The following is a 22,289-nucleotide window of genomic DNA, read 5'->3' on the forward strand; positions in this document are numbered from 1 at the left end:
TTGATGCCTCTGTTTGGGAACTTAGTTCAGAAAATGACAGAGGAATTGGTCATATATTATGAAATATTTCCGTGGGAGTGGAGGAGATCAGCACCAGATATTTCTACTGGGAAACTTTCTTTTTTTGGTTTTTGTTTTTTTTTTTTCTTCTGTTTTTTGAGACTGCGTTTCTCTGTCGCTTTGGGGCCTGTCCTGGAAATGCCTCTGCCTCCCAAGTGCTGGGATTAAAAATGTGCACCACCACTGCCCGGCCTGGAAAGCTTTCTTAGAAGAATTAATTTCTTTTACTTCAAGTCTAAGTTTGCTTTTTCTTTACATGAACCAATTCATTGTGTAAGTAAGCTGTACGATGACTCTCAGCTCCTCTTTTACAGAAATGAATGAATGTTTACAGGAGAAAAGTTTTCATGAGTGAAAAACTGTCTTAAAACTTGTGTTCATTGTAGATATGTGATGTATGTGTGTGTCTCTTGTGTGTATTTTTTTTTCTTTTTTTAAATTTATTTATTTATTAAAGATTTCTGTGTCTTCCCCGCCACCGCCTCCCATTTCCCTCCCCCTCCCCCAACCAAGTCCCTCTCCCTGCTCAGCCCGAAGAGCAATCAGGTTTCCCTGCCCTGTAAAAAGTCCAAGGAACCCCCACCTCCATCCAGTTCTAATAAGATGAGCATCCAAACTGCCTAGGCTCCTACAAATCCAGTACGTGCAGTAGGATCAGAAACCCATTGCCATTGTTCTTGAGTTCTCAGTAGTCCTCATTGTTCGCTATGTTCAGTGAGTCCAGTTTTATCCCAGGCTTTTTCAGACCCAGGCCAGCTGGCCTTCGTGAGTTCCCAATAGAACATCCCCTTTGTCTCAGTGTGTGGGTGCACCCCTCGCGGTCCTGAGTTCCTTGCTCGTACTCTCTCTCCTTCTGCTCCTGATTTGGACCTTGAGATTTCTGTCCCGTGCTCCAATGTGTGTCTCTGTCTCTGTCTCCTTTCATCGCCTGATGAAGGTTAATATTCAGGAGGATGCCTATGTGTTTTTCTTTGGGTTCTCCTTATTTAGCTTCTCTAGGATCACTAACTATAGGCTCAATGTCCTTTGTTTATGGCTAGAAACCAAATATGAGTGAGTACATTCCATGCTCCTCTTTTTGGGTCTGGCTTACCTCACTCAGGATAGTGTTTTCTATTTCCGTTTATTTGCATGCAAAATTCAAGAAGTCCTTGTTTTTTTACTGCTGAGTAGTACTCTAATATGTATATATTCCATACTTTCTTCATCCATTCTTCTATTGAAGGGTATCTAGGTTGTTTCCAGGTTCTGGCTATTACAAACAATGCTGCTATGAACATAGTAGATCATATATTTTTGTTGTATGATAAGGCCTCTCTTGGGTATATTCCCAAGAGTGGTATTGCTGGATCCAGGGGTAGGTTGATCCCGAATTTCCTGAGAAACCACCACACTGCTTTCCAAAGTGGTTGAACAAGTTTGCATTTCCACCAGCAATGGATGAGTGTACCCCTTTCTCCACAGCCTCTCCAGCAAAGGCTATCCTTGGTGTTTTTTATTTTAGCCATTCTGACAGGTGTAAGATGGTATCTTAAAGTTGTCTTGATTTGCATTTCCCTGATCACTAAGGAAATTGAGCATGACCTTAAGTGTCTTTTGGCCATTTGGACTTCTGTTGAGAATTCTCTGTTCAGCTCCGTGCCCCATTTTATAATTGGATTGATTAGCCTTTTACGGTCTAGTTTCTTGAGATCTTTATATATTTTGGAGATCAGACCTTTGTCAGTTGCGGGGTTGGTGAAGATCTTCTCCCAGTCAGTGGGTTGCCTTTGTTTCTTAGCGACAATATCCTTTGCTTTACAGAAGCTTCTCAGTCTCAGGAGGTCCCATTTATTCAATGAAGTCCTTAATGTCTGTGCTACTGGGGTTATACGTAGGAAGTGGTCTCCTGTGCCCATGTGTTGTAGAGTACTTCCCACTTTCTCTTCTATCAAGTTCAGTGTGTTCGGACTGATGTTGAGGTCTTTAATCCATTTGGACTTGAGTTTTGTGCATGGTGATAGATATGGATCTATTTTCATTCTTCTATAAGTTGACATCCAGTTTTGCCAGCACAATTTGTTGAAGATGCTCTCTTTTTTCCATTGTATACTTTTAGCTCCTTTATCGAAAATCAGGTGTTCATAGGTTTGTGGGTTAATGTCAGGGTCTTCTATTCGATTCCATTGGTCGACTTCTCTGTTTTTATTCCAATACCAAGCTGTTTTCAATACTGCAGCTCTGTAGTAGAGTTTGAAGTCAGGGATGGTAATGCCTCCAGACGATCCTTTGTTGTATAAGATTGTTTTGGCTATCCTGGGTTTTTTGTTTTTCCATATAAAGTTGATTATTGTCTTCTCCAGATCTGAGAAGAATTTTGATGGGATTTTGATGGGGATTGCATTGAATCTATAGATTGCTTTTTGTAAAATTGCCATTTTTACTACGTTGATCCTCCCAATCCAAGAGCAAGGGAGGTCCTTCCATTTTCTGGTGTCCTCTTCAATTTCTTTCTTCAAAGACTTAAGGTTCTTGTCAAATAGATCTTTCACATCCTTGGTCAGAGTTACCCCAAGATATTTTATGCTATTTGTGGCTATCGTGAAAGGTGATGCTTCTCTAACTTCCCTCTCTGTTTCCTTATCCTTAGTGTATAGGAAGACCACTGATTTTTTGGAGTTGATCTTGTATCCTGCCACAATCCTAAAGGTGTTTATCAGCTGTAGGAGTTCTTTGGTAGAGTTTTTGGGGTCGCTTATGTGTACTATCATATCATCTGCAAATAACGAGAGCTTAACTTCTTCTTTTCTGATACGAATCCCCTTGATCCCCTTATGTTGTCTTATTGCTATTGCTAGAATTTCAAGCACTATATTGAAGAGGTATGGAGAGAGTGGACATCCTTGTTGTGTTCCTGATTTTAGTGGGATGGCTTTGAGTTTTTCTCCGTTTAACTTAATGTTAGCTGTCGGCTTGCTGTATATAGCTTTTATTATGTTTAGGTATGACCCTTGTATCCCTAATTTCTCCAAGACTTTTATCATAAAGGGGTGTTGAATTTTGTCAAATGCTTTTTCAGCTTCTAATGAAATGATCATATGGTTTTTTTCTTTCAGTTTATTTATATGATGGATTACATTAATAGATTTTCATATGTTGAACCAGCCCTGCATCTTGTGTGTATTTGAATGTGCATTCTGTATCCACTTAAAGATAATACCTTGGATATTATTGCAGAAGAAATTACAGGAAGCTGTCAAACATCTAACAATAGTTCTCACCTAGGCATGACTCTAGTGCCTCATATATTTTTAGTCTATTTATATCTTTCTGAAGTCTGGAAATAGGAACACACTCATAGAAAAAAGAAAGTTCAATTCATGACAACAATTGGATACTTTCTTTAGACATCACAGTTTTCTTTAGCTTTAAGTAAAAATTTTTATCATAACCTTGATACTCGCCCGTGTGTGTTCTCTGATGCTGGTTAAGGTGGGAGCTGCGGCTGAAGCCCTTGCCGCATTCTTAACACTTGTAGGCTCGGTGTCCCATGTGCGTTTATTGGTGTCGATTGAGGTCTGAAATCTGACTAAAGGCCTCCCCACACTGAGAACACATGTGATAGCGGATGCCTGTGTGAACTTCTTTGTGACCTGCTGGAGAGGGTAGCTGACCCACTCCTCTGCGATCAGCTCTCCCCACTGTCTTTCGGACCTGTCCCCACTTTCAAAGACTTCTTCGCTTTCCGGGTTCTTCTCAGCATCCCCAATAGGCTCTTCGGACATGGTCACAAACTCCACATCTTCACTAAGCTCCTCTTTCAAATTTGTTTTGTTCTCGCTCCAGATCTCAAAGTCCAGTGAGACAACATTTCCGTGATTCTCCTGCATCACGTCCCTGTAAAGGTCTCTTTGTGCAGGATCCAGAGGTCTCCATTCTTCCCGAGTGAGGTACATGGCCATATCTTCAAACGTCACAGGGGCCTGAAATCACACAATGCTTCCTCACTACTTAGCATCTAGGAGTTTAGTCCCAGCCTTTCTTCTTGAAATTAGAGACATGGTTAGAAATGTCGAGAAGGCATTGGCATTAAGTCTGATCTGGGACCCAGCCATGAGCAGGGTGGCTGCCATCTCAGGCTCAAACGTTCGTCTCCTGGGAGAGAGAGCAGGAAAAGTAGCTAGTAGACAACGCTGAAGGAGAGGAAAAGCAGGGAGCGAGGCGGCTAGAGGCCCTGCCCACTCCCTAGGGCTGGAGTTCTGGTGGCCGCCGGGTATGCAGGAACAGCCCAGGACCGGTCACTCTCCTCCTTCTCTGATCCCTGAGCGAGACCAGCTCTCCGCATCTCGGTTAATACCAAGTACATGCAAGGCTAGAGTAAGGGAGGACAGCCACTGGCTAGGTGCCCCCCGAACTGGGGGTCAGGCGGATGCTATTAGACAGAGACTTTCAACCCAGCCCTACAGAACGCCTCTGCTCTTCCAGAATGCCATTTTTAAACAGTCATTTCTTTCCTACATATCAGTTCAAAGTAACTACATCGAGGCTTTTAATAATTGAAAATACTTGACCAATATATCAGGCTTATTGCTAACTACCTGTGACATTTTTAAGTTAACACATATTCTCCACATAGTAGAACATTTATTAGCATGACACAATCTAGACATGCTCCCTCTGTCTCAGGCCTATCTGCTGGCCAGTCATTGTTTTATTAAAGCAAGTTGAGTGACAAATCTTCAGAGGATACAACAGAATAATCACTCCACCACAGATGTTCCTTGTACATGGGATTTGCTTTGCAAAATATTCAAAACCTGTCACAAAGTTGATATCTTTTTTACATCAGACCTACTTAATAGCTGAGAATGTGTGTGTTACAAATATAAACCAGCATAAATAACCATAGAAAGACACAATCAAAGCTAGCAATGAATTGTATGTACTATTGTATGAATTTGTATGTGCTATTGTACAACTGTGTGTGTATGTTTGGGCATTCTGTGTGTATATACTTGTGGAAAAATAAGTATGTGATTATATATATGTGTGTGTATATATTTGGAAGACAGAAGTGAATCTCTGGTTTCAGGCCTTTGATTTGACCAAACTTTTATTTATTTTTTTTTAAAGATTTATATATTAATTATGTATACAGCGTTCTGCCTGCATGTACACCTGCAGGCCAGAAGGGGGCACCAGGTATCATTACAGATGGTTGTGAGCCACCATGTGGTTGCTGGGAATTGAACTCAGGACCTCTGGAAGAACAGTCAGTGCTCTTAACCTCTGAGCCATCTCTCCAGCCCCCAAACTTTTATTTTCTATTTCTTTTCAGATAGGGTCTCTGATTGCTTTGTAACTTTCCAAGTAGACTAGGCTAGCTGACCAACAAGCCCCAGGTTCTCATTTGTCTCCATGACCTTTCCCATTACTAGTGTTAAAAGTCCTTGTGACTTTTTTCGTTTTCTCTTCAGCATGGATTCTTGGGCTCAAACTGAGTTCCTTCTTCTTACAAGAAAATCTCACCTGTCTTCTTAGGCCCTCTCAACTACAGATATTCTGTCAGCATTGTTTAGTTTTGGTTTAGTTTGTCAGATAGTTCCATGTAGCCGTGAGATTGGACTCCAAGTGCTTTATCTCCCTACCTATCTATGTACCTATCAATCTGTCTTCACTGATAAAATAAATAATAAGAAGCATTAAATACCTTATGTTTATTCAAAGAAGCATTTTCATTTATCTTTTATAGATGTAATAAAGTAGTATAATCAACAATCAACAGTTTATCTGACACCATAACTTAATGTTCTTTTCTTGTAAATTTTTTTGATCTTTATTGAGCTCTACATTTTTTTGCTGCTCCCCTCCTGCCTCTTCCCTTCCCTTCAGTATTCCCACAAGGTCCCATCCTCCCAATTTATTCAGGAGATCTTGTCTTTTTCTAATTCCCATGTATATTAGAACTTTGTATGTCTCTTTAGTGTCCTCATGTTGTCTAAGTTCTCTGGTGCTGTGATTTGTAGGCTGGGTTTCTTTGCTTTATGATTAAAACCCACTTAATGAGTGAGTACATGTGATAATTGTCTTCTGTGTCTGGGTTACCTCCCTCAAAATGATGTTTTCTAGCTCCATCCATTTTCCTGAAAAATTCAAGATGTAATCGAGATTGGGATTCTAGTCTTGCCCGTAAGAGTCCTTTCCCACTGAGTCATCTCATTGGTGCTCAAATTCAATTAGAAGAAATATTGTTATTTATCAAAACAATGATGTTCCCTTTTAAGTCTTTCATTATGTTTTTTGACTCAGTAAGTCCTTTAAAAACATTTCAGCTCAACTTAAAGATGCATGGCTCTAATTATGGAACATGGAGTCTCTGTGGGTCTAATCTCAGTGAGTTTGAGGCCAGCCTGTTCCACATAATGCATACCTGGCATCAATGGCCACATGGACATATCCTATCTCAAAAAGATCACAAAGGACAGCCTATCCCAAGTTAAAGATGTTTTCCTAATAAAATCTAGCTGGAATCAAATGGATTTCAACCAACCTTTAAATGTTCCCTCACATAGAGAGAGCTCTCTTAACAATGAAAATAAAAAATAATATACAAATTCCATTCACATTCCATCCATTGAATCTTTGACAACCATCTAGAGTGGATTTTATCCTTCAAGTGATGAGAGACAGAAGGAGCAGTGTGACTCCTCTCCCTTAAGAATTATGACACATGTGGGACCTGGAGAGTTGTCTCAGGAGTACTGCTCCTCTTGGGTACCCAGGTTTGACTCATAGCACCATATCTTATTGGATAGAACTCCCTGTAATTGGAGGTCCTGAAGATCAGGTGCATTCTCTGGCCTCTTAGGGTACAAAATGGGCAAATACTGAAAAGACAGATCTGTATTTGATTCTATATTTTAACTAGGTTTTCTTCATGTGTCTGTTACCTTAAAAAGGAATGAAATTCAATTTAGATGTAGGAGTTTGAACAGTGAGTGTAGCAAGTGTATCTCAGGTACTAGTGATGACCAGAAAACAGTGTCTACTCTCCTCTGACCGGAGGTACAGACAGTTGTGAGCTGTCTTGTGGGTGCTGGGTATCAAAGATTCTCTGGATGAGTCACCAATGTTCTAAGTGCTGAGCCTTCTTTTCAGCCTCATGAACATGTCATTAATAATAGTAAGGTATAAAAGGCTGATCTAAGTTCATCTTAACTCATCTTGGCCCAGAAGAAATAAAGGACTGATAGTATTGGAAACTAACTTAGTCTTTGTTCTTAAAGAATTCCTGAGCCCAAATGTTCCTCAACTGAGGGAAAAGTACAAAACAAATAATCAGGAAACAAGCTGAAAATGTAAGTCTTTAAAAGATAGTTGGCTATTTAACCAAAGCAATTGGCCATAATTGGAACATAAAAACTCACTATTCAGGTGTACCCTTGCTTAAGTTCATTCTACAAGGTTGTGGATCATTCTTGGCTAGCCAGAAAGAGCAATCATGTTATCATTTATTGGTGGCACCTACTAATGACAGCAAACACATCACTTTTGTATTCACAATTTAAAATTTTCTCTTATCCTGACTTTTGTTTATAGACCATAATCATCATGCATTTAAATAACTCAAAATTCTGAACTATCCAGAAATTGGACACAGAACTAAAAATGGGGAAAATACCATTCCGCAGTAGAAGTCAGCAATCATATCTTTTTTAAATTTTTTTTTTAAATTTATTTATTTATTAAAGATTTCCTTCTCTTCCCCGGCAATCATATCTTTGAACACAGAACTTTATGGTAAATTTCTATACGATATAGTGCACAGTAGCAAAGATCAGTGTACTGACTAAGAAAGGACATTTCTGTGAAGGTGTTGAAGGTAATTCCCAGTAATGCTGTCTAGAATCTATTCAAGATGCAGTCATGTCGAATAAAAGACCAAAGGTGGGCTTCAGCCACAAACACATGACCTTAACACCTGAGCATGTCTGTCCTGGAGAACCAAGTCAGGGCTCCACACATTCTTTGATTTTTTTTTTTATTTGCAGAAATACAGGGGTGTGGCCAGCAGGTTCTTAACCTAGGTTCTCAGATCAGCAAGGGAAAGACGACACTGTATGAGTAAACTTGATGTCTCTTAAAAGAACTGCCTATTTTCTGGAAATGCTGATTGAGAATGCCATCTGTAAAAGGAGGCAAGCCTCTGATCACTGATCTCTAGCAAAGCCCACCAAAGAAAAGGCAGTTACCGAGAAGCTGCATTTGACTATGTAGTTTTGTGTTTAGATTCCTTTTCCAAGGTATTTCCGATTTTATCTGATAATTTTAGCCACACATTGGAATGACATTTTTTTTTTTTTTGGTTTTTTGAGACAGGGTTTCTCTGTGGTTTTGGAGCCTGTCCTGGAACTAGCTCTTGTAGACCAGGCTGGTCTCGAACTCACAGAGATCCGCCTGCCTTGGAACGCCATTTTTAAACCGTCATTTCTTTCCTACATACCACTTCAAAGTAACTACATCGAGGCTTTTAATAATTGAAAATACTTGACCAATATATCAGGCTTATTACTAACTACCTGTGACATTTTTAAGTTAACACATATTCTCCACATAGTAGAACATTTATTAACATGACACAATCTAGACATGCTCCCTCTGTCTCATGCCTATCTGCTGGACAGTCATTGTTTTATTAAAGCAAGTTGAGTGACAAATCTTCAGAGTATACAACAGAATAATCACTCCACCACAGATGTTCCTTGTACGTGGGATTTGCTTTGCAAAATATTCAAAACCTGTCACGAAGCTGATATCTTTTTTACATCAGACCTACTTAATAGCTGAGAATGTGTGTGTTACAAATATAAACCAGCATAAATAACCATAGAAAGACACAATCAAAGCTAGCAATGAATTGTATGGACTATTGTATGAATTTGTATGTGCTATTGTATATCTGTGTGTGTATGTTTGGGCATTCTGTGTATATATACTTGTGGAAATATAAGTACATGATTGTATATATGTGTGTGTATATATTTGGAAGACAGAAGTGAATCTCTGGTTTCAGGCCTTTGATTTGATCAAACTTTTATTTTCTATTTCTTTTCAGATAGGGTCTCTGATTGCTTTGTAACTTTCCAAGTAGACTAGGCTAGCTGACCAACAAGCCCCAGGTACTCATTTGTCTCCATGTCCCTTTCCCATTACTAGTGTTAAAAGTCCTTGTGACTTTTTCGTTTTCTCTTCAGCATGGATTCTTGGGCTCAAACTGAGTTCCTTCTTCTTACAAGAAAATCTCACCTGTCTTCTCTGCCCTCTCAACTACAGATATTCTGTCAGCATTGTTTAGTTTTGGTTTAGTTTGTCAGATAGTTCCATGTAGCGTGAGATTGGACTCCAAGTGCTTTATCTCCCTACCTATCTATGTACCTGTCAATCTGTCTTTCTAATTTTTTTGAGATAGTATCTCAAAGTGGAGCGCTCAAATACTCCTACTCTAGCTAATCAATAAATCCCAATCTTCTTGTCTGCTTCTTCCCCTGACCTGGAATTACAGGCATAGGCATCCAGAACCTGACATTTTATGGGGGTGCTGGGAACCCAAAATCAGGTATCTAATTCTTGCACTCAGGACTTTAACATCCCCCCCATGCCCCACTGCCATCTCCTTGAAAGCAGGTTTTGAAAACAGTGTGAACAGATGGATAGATGTTAGATAAACAGATGACACAGAATGGCTAGCAATTGTGAAGTCTAGCTTTAGTGCTTAGGAGTTCATTGCCATGGTTAGAGTTTGAAAATGAAATGAGCCCATAGTTCATATGATTATTGACTTGTTTTTCCCAGATGGTGGTACCATTTGGGGTTAGTGTGATCTTTAGAGTATAGTTGGAGGAAGTAGGTCACTGGAGATGTGCCGTGCAAGTTATACATTTTGCTGGCCTTTCATGTATTCCTTCTCTCTGCTGTCTAGTCCCCATGTCATAAAGAAACTTCTCGGTAACCTTTCCAGTCATTGTGAATTTCTGCCTAATGGCACAGGACTAAACAACTGTGAACAGTTATTCCCAGAAGAACGCCACACCTACACTGGGCCTTCTGCAAGAATAATCAATTGATTAGAACTTTTGTGATTCTGGAGAGGTTTGGATGATGTAGGTTTAGAGCATAATTATAGTTTATCTTAGATTATCTTTAGTCCCTTTAATAGTTATTTGTCTTAGTGTTCTATTTTCTGTACTAAGGGATTTTAAAGGACCTCTCTGGTGGTCTCTGTATGGGGGTCATGATATGGGCACAACAAGAGGCACTGGGATTTTCTGAGTTTGAGACCAGTCTGGCCTACTTAATGATTTCCAAACATACACAGAAAAAATCCTGTCTTGACATCACAAAAACAAGAAAATGTGAATCAAACAAGACTATGATCTAGCTTTAACCTTCTCACCTTCTGGTAGCAGCAGTTACATAGAAAGTATATTGAAGTAGAAAAGTCTCTTTGTTGTCACCTTGCTCTGCCTACCAAGCTCATTTCTTTACTAGTACTAGAGACTACTTCTTTGAATTTTGGTGAATACTTAAAACCAGCTGAGACATCAAGCCTCATGGGCTGAAAAACCACTGGATTCTTCACTTGATCTTTGGGAAAAGGCTGAGAAGCAATCTACTGAATTCTTTAATTGTCATTTATAAGTAGCTATTTTTAGACCACCTGAAACAGAGCTTGTGAGACATTCTAATAAGCCCACTTTTTACATACATGGTGAAATTCATTCCCCCTGTCCTGTTCATGTGGAGAATCCTGAATACTGCAGTTGTATATTTTATTCACCTCCCATGGAGGAAGATGTGCTGGCTAACAATAGTGCTCATGAAGTCATTCCTTCTAGCTCCATTATTCTCTGTGTATTCACATTTCCATGAACACTACCCTTCTTATTATTATTCATTTTCCTGGAGTTTGCTTCAAATTTCAGTAATAAAACCATCATCCAGCCTTCTGATGGGGAAAAGACCTATCATCTTGTTTGAGATCTGGTTCCTGCTTTTCTCGTTTCTGTTGTGTGAAATATCTGTGAAAACCATGTAAAAAGTACCTTCAGTTCATCTGACCTCAGCATGAAGCCACAGCATAAACATCTACTTTTATGACCTTAAAACTCTCTTTAGTTGTTAATATTCTGGGCATTCTTTCCCCTGTGGGACAGGAAATCCCTGCAGCCACCTAGCACAGTGCACTGTACAAGCTAGCTAGCCACAGTGTGTCCTGGAGGAAAAAGGGAAAGTTCCTATGGAGTGCAAGATTATGACAGTGTCTACTTTTGGAGCCAGGGAAAGTAATATTGAAATGCATACCTTAGTTAGTCTAGAAAAGATGTTTGACTGGGGTGGAAGAAATGACCAGAAACCTCTGTGCTGTGTCTTTAAGCACACTACAGCTCTGTGGGAGGTGTTCTTGTCACTCAGACCTCACTAGCCAATCAGGCCCTTTGGGTGACCTGCCAGTCAGGAGTAGTGCCGGGTTTTTCAGGGCGTCCGCTTTCAGAATGGACTTCGCAGAGGACCTGGCGCCAGTGGCTTCTGTGCTGCAGTGAATCTGCTGTTGCAGGGAGATGATGAACAGAGCTTTGGCGAGCTGAGGAACCACAACATGGTGAGCCAGGGAATGCTGTCTCCTGATGGGGAGGAGCAGAGGGTGAGGGGCGGGAGACAGCATGGTGCGTCCTCCCGGGATCTGTGTGGGAACCTGCCGCCAGATTCCCTGTACTATGGAGTCCCATGCGGTCCTGTTAATTCCTAAATCTAGGGACAGAACTCTGAATAACTTGTGCTTTGGGCTTAATCGGCTTAGAGAATTGGGAGCAGGGCGGTGTGTGTACAAACATCTTTCTTGTCAATTTCAATATGCCAAACTCGGAGAAGCCTAATTTCTCCTGTATTTTCTCAATATTGAGAACTTTGCCTTTAACTTTTACATAAATCTCCATTTATATTTAACTATGTGGAGGATATCAAGGGATATCACCTGTTGGGTAGCGCTGCACTTCTAAGCCACAATGTAGAAGAGTAGAATTGCTGATATAAAGGATTTTCCAATGCCTTGGAAATAGTTCAGTCTCACAAAGAAGAATTAGCTGAGGGAGGACTGCCTCTACATCACCCAGATGATAAATGTGTTTTAATCAGGGCTGTTAGAGGTTAGGATGCTAGGGTACACATTGTTCAACTGGATTGTCCAGATATTTGGCTCCAAACCATGACAAAGAAGCCACCACCGATTTAAACCAGACACCAGGCACATCGCTGAAGGACTCTAAATGCATTTCTGAGGCCTCTCAGCTCTAAAGACATTTTCTGAAGCCTCTCAGCATTTGGAAACCCGACAGTCTCCCACACACATCCTGACTACTCATCCTCCAGTGTCCTTGTGAATAATCTTCAAACAGAACTCCATTCTGGGAATTGAGGCAAAGACAACCCACAGATGTTGACTCAGTTCCTGATGTGTTGATTTAGTCACTGGGACAAGGTCAGGATGGCTCACAGATGCTCCTCCTTATCTCGCCTGATCAGGAAGCTATTCTCCTGCCCTGGAATAGACCAGTCACTGTTAGTAACCCTGTGAATAAGCCAATCCAATAATTTGGAAAACAACCTTCAGGTTCCCCCCTTGTGTCTGTGGCTTTTCGCTTTAAAAGATGGGCTGTAGCAGCTATCGGATGTCCTTTATATCCCGAACCTGAAGGACCCTGTCATAACAGCATAAATTCCTCTTGCTTTTGCATCAATTATGGTTATGTGAGTGGTGTCTGGAGCAACTCCTCCCTGATGTTTGGACTTCTAGTCCAACATTTTGGTGCATTGGCCGAGAAGTGAGTTGCTTCCAGACCCATTCCAGGCCCAGATGGAGGTAGGAGCGCTCATATTGTCTTTGTCTGCCTGTCTGCTTTGTTTCTGTGACTATTGTAGTTTGCGTTCGTTGGTATTCTGAGAAATTGTACCTATGTAGGGCCAGTATCTGAATGAAATCTGGAGGATGCTCCAGTAATCTGAAGGGGCTAAGAGTGACCAGGTCACTCCTCTAGTTCCCAGGAGGCATGACTTTTTGTCGCTTACCTCCATCTGAATCTGTAGTGGTGAGCAGCTTCTGATTTTGAGTTTGGTTTTGACTTTTCATGTCTTTTTCATGGAGCATCTCTGCTTTTGTATATCTGTTTGTACTCGAGTCTAAATCTGGTACCATGGGGCAGCAAGTGACCACCCCATCGACCCTGACTTTAGATCATTGGAAGGAGGTTAAAGATAGAGTCTTTGGAAATACGAAAGTAACGCTGGGAAGCGGTCTGCTCCTTGGAATGGCCCACTTTTAAACTGGACTGGCCACAGGGCGGGGCCTTCAATCTAGATACTGTTTTGCAGGTTAAAGAAAAAATCTTCCAGCCTGACCCTTATGGCCAACTGGATCAGGTTCCCTATATTGTCACCTGGGAGAGCTTATGCAGAGAATCCCCCCTCCTCTGGGTCAAACCATTACATCACAGAGCACAGGGCAGGTACTGTGCCAGCTTCCCTCTGACTTTGATAAAGGCAGTCTGCCCCTCCCCTGCCTGACACCCAGTCCGACCGCCTGCTCTTTGACCCTCCTTCTGGGGAGCGCCCCCAGGCCAGGGTCGATGTGGGGGGGGGGGAGCGCGTGAGTCCTGCACCTCACGGCAGGCCCTGGCTGTCCTTGTCTTGCCGGGGCTGCATTGCTGAACCGCACTGCTCTCTGTTGCGACTGCCGGCCCTGCTGCCTCCGCTGTCACCATAGGCGAAAAGACAGGCCCGGGAAGGCTCGCCAAGGGCTCCAGCTATGCTGCCTGGCCAAGCAGCCTCCGCTATTGTCGCCAGCGCGCTGACGCTCGAACTCCTAGCATCATCTCCCGAGCCCAGGGCGCATTACTCTTCCTTCAGAGCCCGGTCTTGGGACGGCACTGAGCCTCCTCCGCACCCCACTCCACAGGGGAGCTCACTAACGGGAGAGCCATCTTAGCTGTATTAAAACCAAACAAAGGCTTTGGCTCCCTTAGTCGCTGCTCAGGAATAAGCCCAGCTGATGGCTCATCCCTCCTCTTGGGCTGTGTAATCCTGCCCACCTCTGCACACAGCTCCCTGCTACAGCAGGGAGAGACTGGGGCAGGAGCATGCACGAGAGGGGAATGCTTGCCCCTGAAGTCCCTGTGCTGACTGGAGTCCACCAGCACGGTGCAGGAGGACTCGGGGGAGGAGGGCTTCCTTAGACAGTCCGGGGTGTTCCCTCCCCCTATAGCAGCCAATGCCAAGGTCTTCCCAGCTTTTACAAGCAGGAGTGTCTTCAAGGGCCTTCCTCTTCCACTTCTGCCCACTGCCTATGTGAAAAAGCTACCATTTCCCAGCGCCACCTCAGCCAGGCCTGGTCTCCCCAATCCTTGGGCTTAGTGTGAGGGCTCAAGAGGAGCCTCCCATGGTGAAGGATGTGGCCTTCCCAAGGAACTAAGTTGAGGCTTCCAGATGGCCCACCAATCCTGACCTGAAAAGTTCCCTAGAATGGATTCCTCATGGGGCCTCTGATGGTTTACTAGCTTTCCTCCCAGCCCACCAGTCAAGTCAGCCATTGATCATACCCTCCCCAGTCTCTCTTTGGGGGTTTTTGGGAATGTGCCAGTTTGGCACAACTGTGATTCCCTTCATCCACTTCTGTTCCAAGTGGGGCCTCTGGAATCCCATTCAGAGAAAAGCTGCTAGCTTGCTGTGAGTACTGAGGTGGGGGTGTGGGAAGCTTGTGCTATACAGCTAGGAGCTCACTGTGGATGGAGCTGAGGCTGGAGCCAGGTCCTGGGAGGATCCCCAATGGGGTTCCCGGAGTGGGGGAGGGTCTCCTTTCCAAAGAGAAGGCTTGTTCTCCCTGGAAACTAAGGTGCTAGGGACTGAATGGCAGCCTCCCCTCTGCTGGTGCCATGTGAAGCCTCGCACCAAAGATCTGTGGCCCTTGCCCAGGGGAGGTAGCCTGTGCTAGTGCCAGGGTCACGGAACTAAGGCCTCCCGTGGAGGCACACATGCCAGCGGGGTCCAAGCTGGTGCTAATTCCTCCCCACAGGACCCGGTAAGCCTGGGAACCTGCAGTAGGCTGTTTTTCTGGGGTCAGATACCCTCTTAGAAAGAGCCTGGACCTCTTTATTTGGCAACAGGGCTAGAGATTTATTTTACATCGTTAAGTGACTTGTTGGGCACAAAACCTTACACAAGAGTAGAAATATATGTACAGTATGTTTTTATCAAAAATAACCTTGAATTTGCATAAATATATAAAAATATGTTAAACAAGATTAGAAACATGTACAGTATAACAAAAATATCCTCAAATATGTATTAATATACAAAAACCTATAATAATGTAAAATATTTAATAAAAATGGTTGGTTTTGATTTAAAGCCAATTTAGTAATCTATCATTTATCCTATAATTTCTATATCTTCTTTTTTTCTTCTCAGAACAAGATAACTGAATATAATCTTCTTTGTTTTTATTTTTTACCATAACACGTCGTAACTTGTTACCACTGCCACCTCAATGATGACATAAACTGGCCTTTGGGCAAAGAAATGTTCATGTCTCAACCACTGACAAGATAGATGGTATCCGAAAATGAATAAGCAGGACTGTTAATTTCCTACCTCTGAAATTGGTCTGTCAGTTATTCTAGGTCTTAGCCAAAGTTGGTTGCTTCAACATTGCAAATGAGAATATGGATGATTGCCCAGGTAGCCAGTTGTCTCTGTAATTTGTTGCACATTTTGAAAGTTGCTTGATTGCACTTCCTGCTTACTCAAGTAATATTATTTCCCTTCTTGGATCTTCAGTGGGGTTGAAGACTAGATAGTTGTAGTTAATTTCCACTCATGACTTGGTCAAGTTATTTATTATACAAAACTTAATCTAGTTAGGTGATAGGATAATTATTGAATATATTGTTCTTATTGTATATAATTTTGTATTGGGCTTAGAATTCTTATTTAAACAAAAGGGGGAGGTGCTGTAGAGAGACTTACAGCCAGTGGTTTCCTGCCCACTGGGGTGTGGCCTCTTATAGTATATATGCCAATGTAGAGCATGAGTCTGGTCGCTTTCTGGATGCACAATTCGGTTTTTGATCTTTGTTCAAGCATAGACTTGTGATTTGTGAGTCTACCCCCAAATAAATAACAATCTATTTTTCAATTCTGAGCTAGTGTTTAATTTCTTTTAAGTGTCCTTCAAAGATCTTTAAATGTGAGTCATTGAAATGACTAAATGCAGTTTTTTCATTGTTGACCATGAGCCAATAGTGACTGGAATCAGAATGTACTTGACTGAATGAACAACCTCCCAGAAAATATCATGTATGTGAACAAGTTTTTCTCTTTGGTGGGTTTTCTTTCATCTTTTTGTGAATCTTTAGTAGGAGAAGCCTTTCTAGATGAAATTCCTGATTATATGCTATGAGTCTCAATACTCATGGATTTCCTGACATTCATATCTGCTGTGTTTGATATTAATCAACCACCTTCATACTTATACTGAAATGCTTTTATCATCATCATAGGCTCAATCTCTAAATCACATAAGATATAGAAGAAACAGTTACTATTCAGTGCTAAGGAGTTTTGTAACCTGCTGTTTTAATTGTTGTGTTTTCTTATCTGAGTCATTGTGTGGCTCTAAATTTCTGAAAGTAAAGGGAGGCATCATTCCTGGCTCTATTTTTTTTTGTTATTGGATGATGGCCCTGGAATGTAGGTTTTATTCATATCAAGTATATGCTACTATGCTTAGCTTCATGTCCATTTTGAATTTTAAAATTTGACAGAGGGTATCACTCTGATTCCCAGGATGCCATGTATTCATAACATTAATACTGCTTGAGTATTCTGAGTCATTAAATTGCAGTTGCATGAACTGTTTCCTGCTTGTTATGCTTGCTTTGATTTTTTAAAATCACTATGAGTATTTTATATGTCTGCCTGAATATGCACCATATGGATACCTGGTCATCAGAGTGATCAAAGGATCTCAAAAATCCTGACCATGGAAAAATGGAAAGTTGTGATTCTCATGTAACTACTGGCAAATGTGTCCACTTCCATTCAAGATCAGCAAGAGCGCTGTATTACTCTGCCCTCTCTCCAGCTCTGTGTTGATTATTTATGACCAACATTTATATTTCTACTGTTTTCATCTGTCCACTTGTAACTGTTTTATACAGGAAGTTGTTTTTCTTCAAAATGTTATTTGTATTTCAGTTTATATTAGGGTACTTCAGGGGTCTGGAAGAAGACCACAGAACTGGAGTGAAAACAGTTCTTTGTAAGAACCTTAATAAAAGCCTTTCAGTTTTTCTACCCCATTGTTTGTTACATTGAGGTTTGCAATGGAGACAGAGTCTTAATGTGTACTGCCACCTTTCCTGGACCTGATTGCATAGAGTTGACTAGCATTCAACTCAGAGACAAATATTCCCACCTCTGTTTTCTGAGTGTTGTGATTAAAGGCACATTGCATCAATATACCCAGTTTGTCCATCTTTCTTTTCCCTTCTGTAGTCAGTAACTTTTCATACAATTTTCTCATGCATATGATATACTATTGATTTTTTTCTTGTCTCTCCCTGTTAATAGACATTGCTCTTAAAAGGTGAAATTCCATTTAAAGTGTAGAGAAATGACAGATTTGTCTCTCCTTTAAATGTCCTTCTAAAGTGACTGTCTACGTCTTAGAATAAGAGTAAGGAACACCAGAATCATACAACTATACTTTCTTTTTTTTATATTTATTTATTTATTATGCATACAATATTATCTTGTGTATATGCCTGATGGCCAGAAGAGGGCACCAGACCTCATTACAGATAGTTGTGAGCCACCATGTGGTTGCTGGGAATTGAAATCAGGACCTTTGGAAGAGCAGGCAATGCTCTTAACCTCTGAGCCATCTCTCCAGCCCACAACTGTACTTTCAAAGAAGTATGCATTTCCAATGTTGTCACTGTCATGCTTACATTGTATACATGTGTGGTATATTTTTGAAGGCAGTGACCTATGATGATGTGCATATAAACTTCACTCAGGAAGAGTGGGATTTGCTGGATCCTTCCCAGAAGAATCTCTACAAAGATGTGATGCTGGACCTACAGGAACCTCACTGCTATAGGGAAAAATGAATTTCCTTCATGTTTCAAAATAGGAGACAACTTTTCCTTGGTTTATTATGTTGTTCTGTAATTTGATTTAGAAAGAAGAAAATGAGGTATATAATGCAGTCATAATTCTTAGGTGCACTTAAGATAATAAGCTAATTGTTGCACAATGTTAAATAATATCACTTACATATTCTGGTACTGTATTTTAGGATACATTTGGGAAGACTGTAACAATGAAGAACATAGTCAATGTTCTAGAAGAGATGCAAGGTAATTTTCTTGTGCAAATTCATAACAATGTGTCTCTGATGAGTTTATAATGTCCTAGGACACATTATAAACTCATAAACAAAAGCAACAGTGTAAATAAGCACAGCTTTAAAGCATTGATGGTTATTAAATTCTCACAAATCCATATACCTCAATTTCATGTATGTGAATTGCATTTGCAAGGCTTTCATTTAAGAAAAAGTCAAGAAAGCAATATTTATACAGCTATCACCATTTGATTCATAGCACCACGAGAGCTATGTTATTGATCTGCCGGTCCATTGGTTTCTTGCTACTCATGACAAAAAATGTGTACACATTTTAATGATGATGAGTAGAGCTGCAAAACTTTCTACTAAATCAATAACCCATGGTAAGTCTTGTATTACTCATATACTTTTTGTGACTATGCTAATTTTAGTGAAAGCAGCTGTTAGAGTCAAGGGTCAAGGGGCAGATGTTGTGGAGAAACCTTAATATCTATACCGCAAGTCTGTGAAGAACAGAAAGTCAAATTGTGAGAATTCAGTGTGGAAATCTTCCACTATTCTTCCTTTCCTATGTATATCATGTTATTCTTGACACAAGCATATGAGCATAGGGATATGGAAAGATTTATCATATCTCTCCTATAGAACAATTAGAAGATAAACTGTATTTCTCATGCAGAGTATACTTGTTGAGTTTAGTCCAATTATACAAGTAATTGGTTTTCTACCATCATTGTTAATACATAAACCAACTCACATCACAAAAACCCCCATGAGTTCTTGGTCTGTGCAAATACTTCTGTGTGTCTTAGTTCATTGGAAATGTATAATTCACAATATAGTAAAATTTATGAATGCAGAAAAGTTGAGTTGGTAAAGAACTCAGAGTATGCAGTTCTCTTCAAAAATGTGAAAAATAGGGCTGGAGAGATGGCTCAGTGGTTAAGAGCATTGCCTGCTCTTCCAAAGGTCCTGAGTTCAATTCCCAGCAACCACATGGTGGCTCACAACCATCTGTAATGACGTCTGATGTCCTCTTCTGGCCTGCAGACATACACACAGACAGAATATTGTAAAACATAATAATAAATAAATATTTAAAAAATGTGAAAAATATCATAGAAAAATATAGGGCTAGATATAGATGAAATGGTAAACCATGACACAAAGGAATTTATCACAAATATTTTTCCAGATGCAAAATGGCCCCTAAGGAAAGAACAAAACATGATTTCAAACAAAGTTATAAAACCTTAATATTTAATCCCTTTTTACAATTGGAAAGAATATGAAATTAATTTATATAGATATGAGGTACATGTGCCAATTATCCTTTCAGGATTGAAAGAAATCAAACTGGAGAGAAGTTTTTAGTATATTCTCACTGTGCTAAAGCCTTGTCTTATAACACTCATCCTTTAAGGAATGAAAAAACACATACCGGAGAAAAATGCTGTGAAATTAAGCAATGTGATAAAGCCTTTGCTTATCACAGTCATCTTCAAATGCGTAAAAGAACACATACTGGAGAGAAACCCTATGAATGTAATCAGTGTGATAAGGCCTTTGCACGTCACAGTCTTCTTCAATTGCATAAAAGAATGCATACTGGAGAGAAACCCTATGAATGTAATCAGTGTGGTAAGGCCTTTGCATATCAAAATAACCTTCGCAGTCATAAAAGAATGCATACCGGAGAGAAACCATATGAATGTAATCAGTGTGGTAAGGCCTTTGCTCAAAACTGTAATTTTCAAAATCATAAAAGAACTCATACTGGAAAGAAACCTTATGAATGTAATCAGTGTGGTATGGCATTTGCACGTAAGGATCATCTTCAAATGCATAAAAGAACACATACTGGAGAGAAACCCTATGAATGTAATCATTGTGGTAAGTCCTTTGCATATCAAAAGAATCTTCATGTTCATAAAAGAATACATACTGGAGAGAAACCCTATGAATGTAATCAGTGTGCTAAGGCCTTTGCAGCTAAGAGTAATCTTCAAAAGCATAATAGAACACATACTGGAGAGAAACCCTATGAATGTAATCAGTGTGGTAAGGCCTTTGCTCAACACAGTCATCTTCAAAAGCATAAAAGAACACATACTGGGGAGAAACCATATGAATTTTGATGGGAGTGTCATATATCAATCTGTTGATTTCATTGGTTAAGCAATAAAGAAACTGCTTGGTCCTCATAGGTTAAAACATAGGTGGGAGGAGTAAACAGAACAGAAGGCTGGGAGAAAGAAGCTGAGTCAGTGAGTCGCCATGATTCTCCCACTCCAGGCAGACGCAGGTTAAGATTATTCCTGGTAAGCCAGCTAGTGGGCTACAGCAGATTATTAGAAATGGGCTAGTCCAGGTGCGAGAGCTAGTCTAGAAGAGGCTAGATAGAAATGGCCCAAGCGATGTTTAAAAGAATACAGTTTCCGTGTAATTATTTCGGGTAAAGCTAGCCATGGGGGCTTCCGGGTGCTGGGGACACAGCCCCGCAGCTCCTATTACAACAGAATTTAGCCATCCTGTAGAGAAACTCTGAACTTAATGTGTTTATTCTTCAAACACATGAGGAAAACCATACTGTAGTGAAACTCTATAAATGAATTCAGTGTCATAATGTTTTGTGCTTCATATATTAGTAAGACTTTTTGTGTGTAATCAATCTGATAAAGCTTGTGTGTGCATATTACCATAATCTTGTGGACCTGAGGAAAAAACCTGAGGGTTTATTTTAAACTATTCCTTAAAATCTAAAGCCACTTACAGTCAGTTAACTATTGTATTGTATAGAAATAATTTGATAGTGTCAACAATCTGTTCAAGCATCATGATACCTCTTCTTATTTTAGTTTGAACTAGCAATCTAATGGACAAACCCTTTTATGAAGCATTATAGTTTGGAGAAAGGGTATTCAAAGAAACACACATTGGTCCTGAAACCAGAGTCAACAGTAAGCACTTTGTCTCTGAATCTGAACTAGGTAAAGAAACAACATCCTCCTGAAAACAGCCAAAACATTAAAAAGGGCCAGTGAAAGACATACACTTTGGATCTCCAACCAGAATCATAAAAACAAACTCTACCCTTGTCCAATTGAGCACAAAAACAACCAATCCCTTGGCATAAAATCAAGCTTATCTCTGAGTTTTTCAGGTTCAGGGATTGAAATCCAGCAAATTCTCACCTTCAAAATCTTCTTTGATGCTGTCTGGTCCTAAGAAATCCTATGCTCATTCAGTATGCAGCTGCCGCTTTCCACACTGGCTGAGATGTTCATATTCATGTTTTCTTCCCTCTCAAGTAAATCTCTGGTTTTCCATGATGCCACAATAAAGGTCCTACCTGCTCCTCATTCTGGCACACTCGTCTTTAGTGATAACAATTTATTTCCTAAAGTCAGGCGATGGTGGCGCACGCCTTTAATCCCAGCCCTTGGGAGGCAGAGGCAGGTGGATCTCTGTGAGTTCAAGATGTCCTGGTCTACAAGAGCTAGATCCAGGACAGGCTCCAAAACCACAGAGAAACCCTGTCTCAAAAAACGAAAAAAAAATTATTTCCTAGATACCTTCCTTCTCATCTCCCCCAAGGAACAGATACCTGCTGTTTGCCTTTCCAGCCACACGTCTCACTGAACGGACACCTAGCTTTCTCCTTTCCCACATCACCCCGTGCCTATAGGAAGTAGCCAGATATGAGTCTATGCCCTTTTTTCCAAAGAGAGCCTAAATGTTTGTCATAATTACCACTCCAATTTTCTGTCACCCCTATATGCAAAGAGTC

General features: G+C 40.6%; 1 pseudogene; it reads right to left on the reverse strand.

Annotated features, from left to right (window-relative positions):
• LOC121434586 overlaps positions 1 to 4,172 on the reverse strand; it is a 53,495-nt pseudogene extending 49,323 nt beyond the window's left edge.
• Positions 4,173 to 22,289: the final 18,117 nt, after the last annotated feature.

Source organism: Microtus oregoni, unplaced genomic scaffold (assembly GCF_018167655.1).
Source record: "Microtus oregoni isolate MIOR12 unplaced genomic scaffold, Mior012 000044F_000, whole genome shotgun sequence".
Lineage (NCBI taxonomy): Eukaryota > Metazoa > Chordata > Mammalia > Rodentia > Cricetidae > Microtus > Microtus oregoni.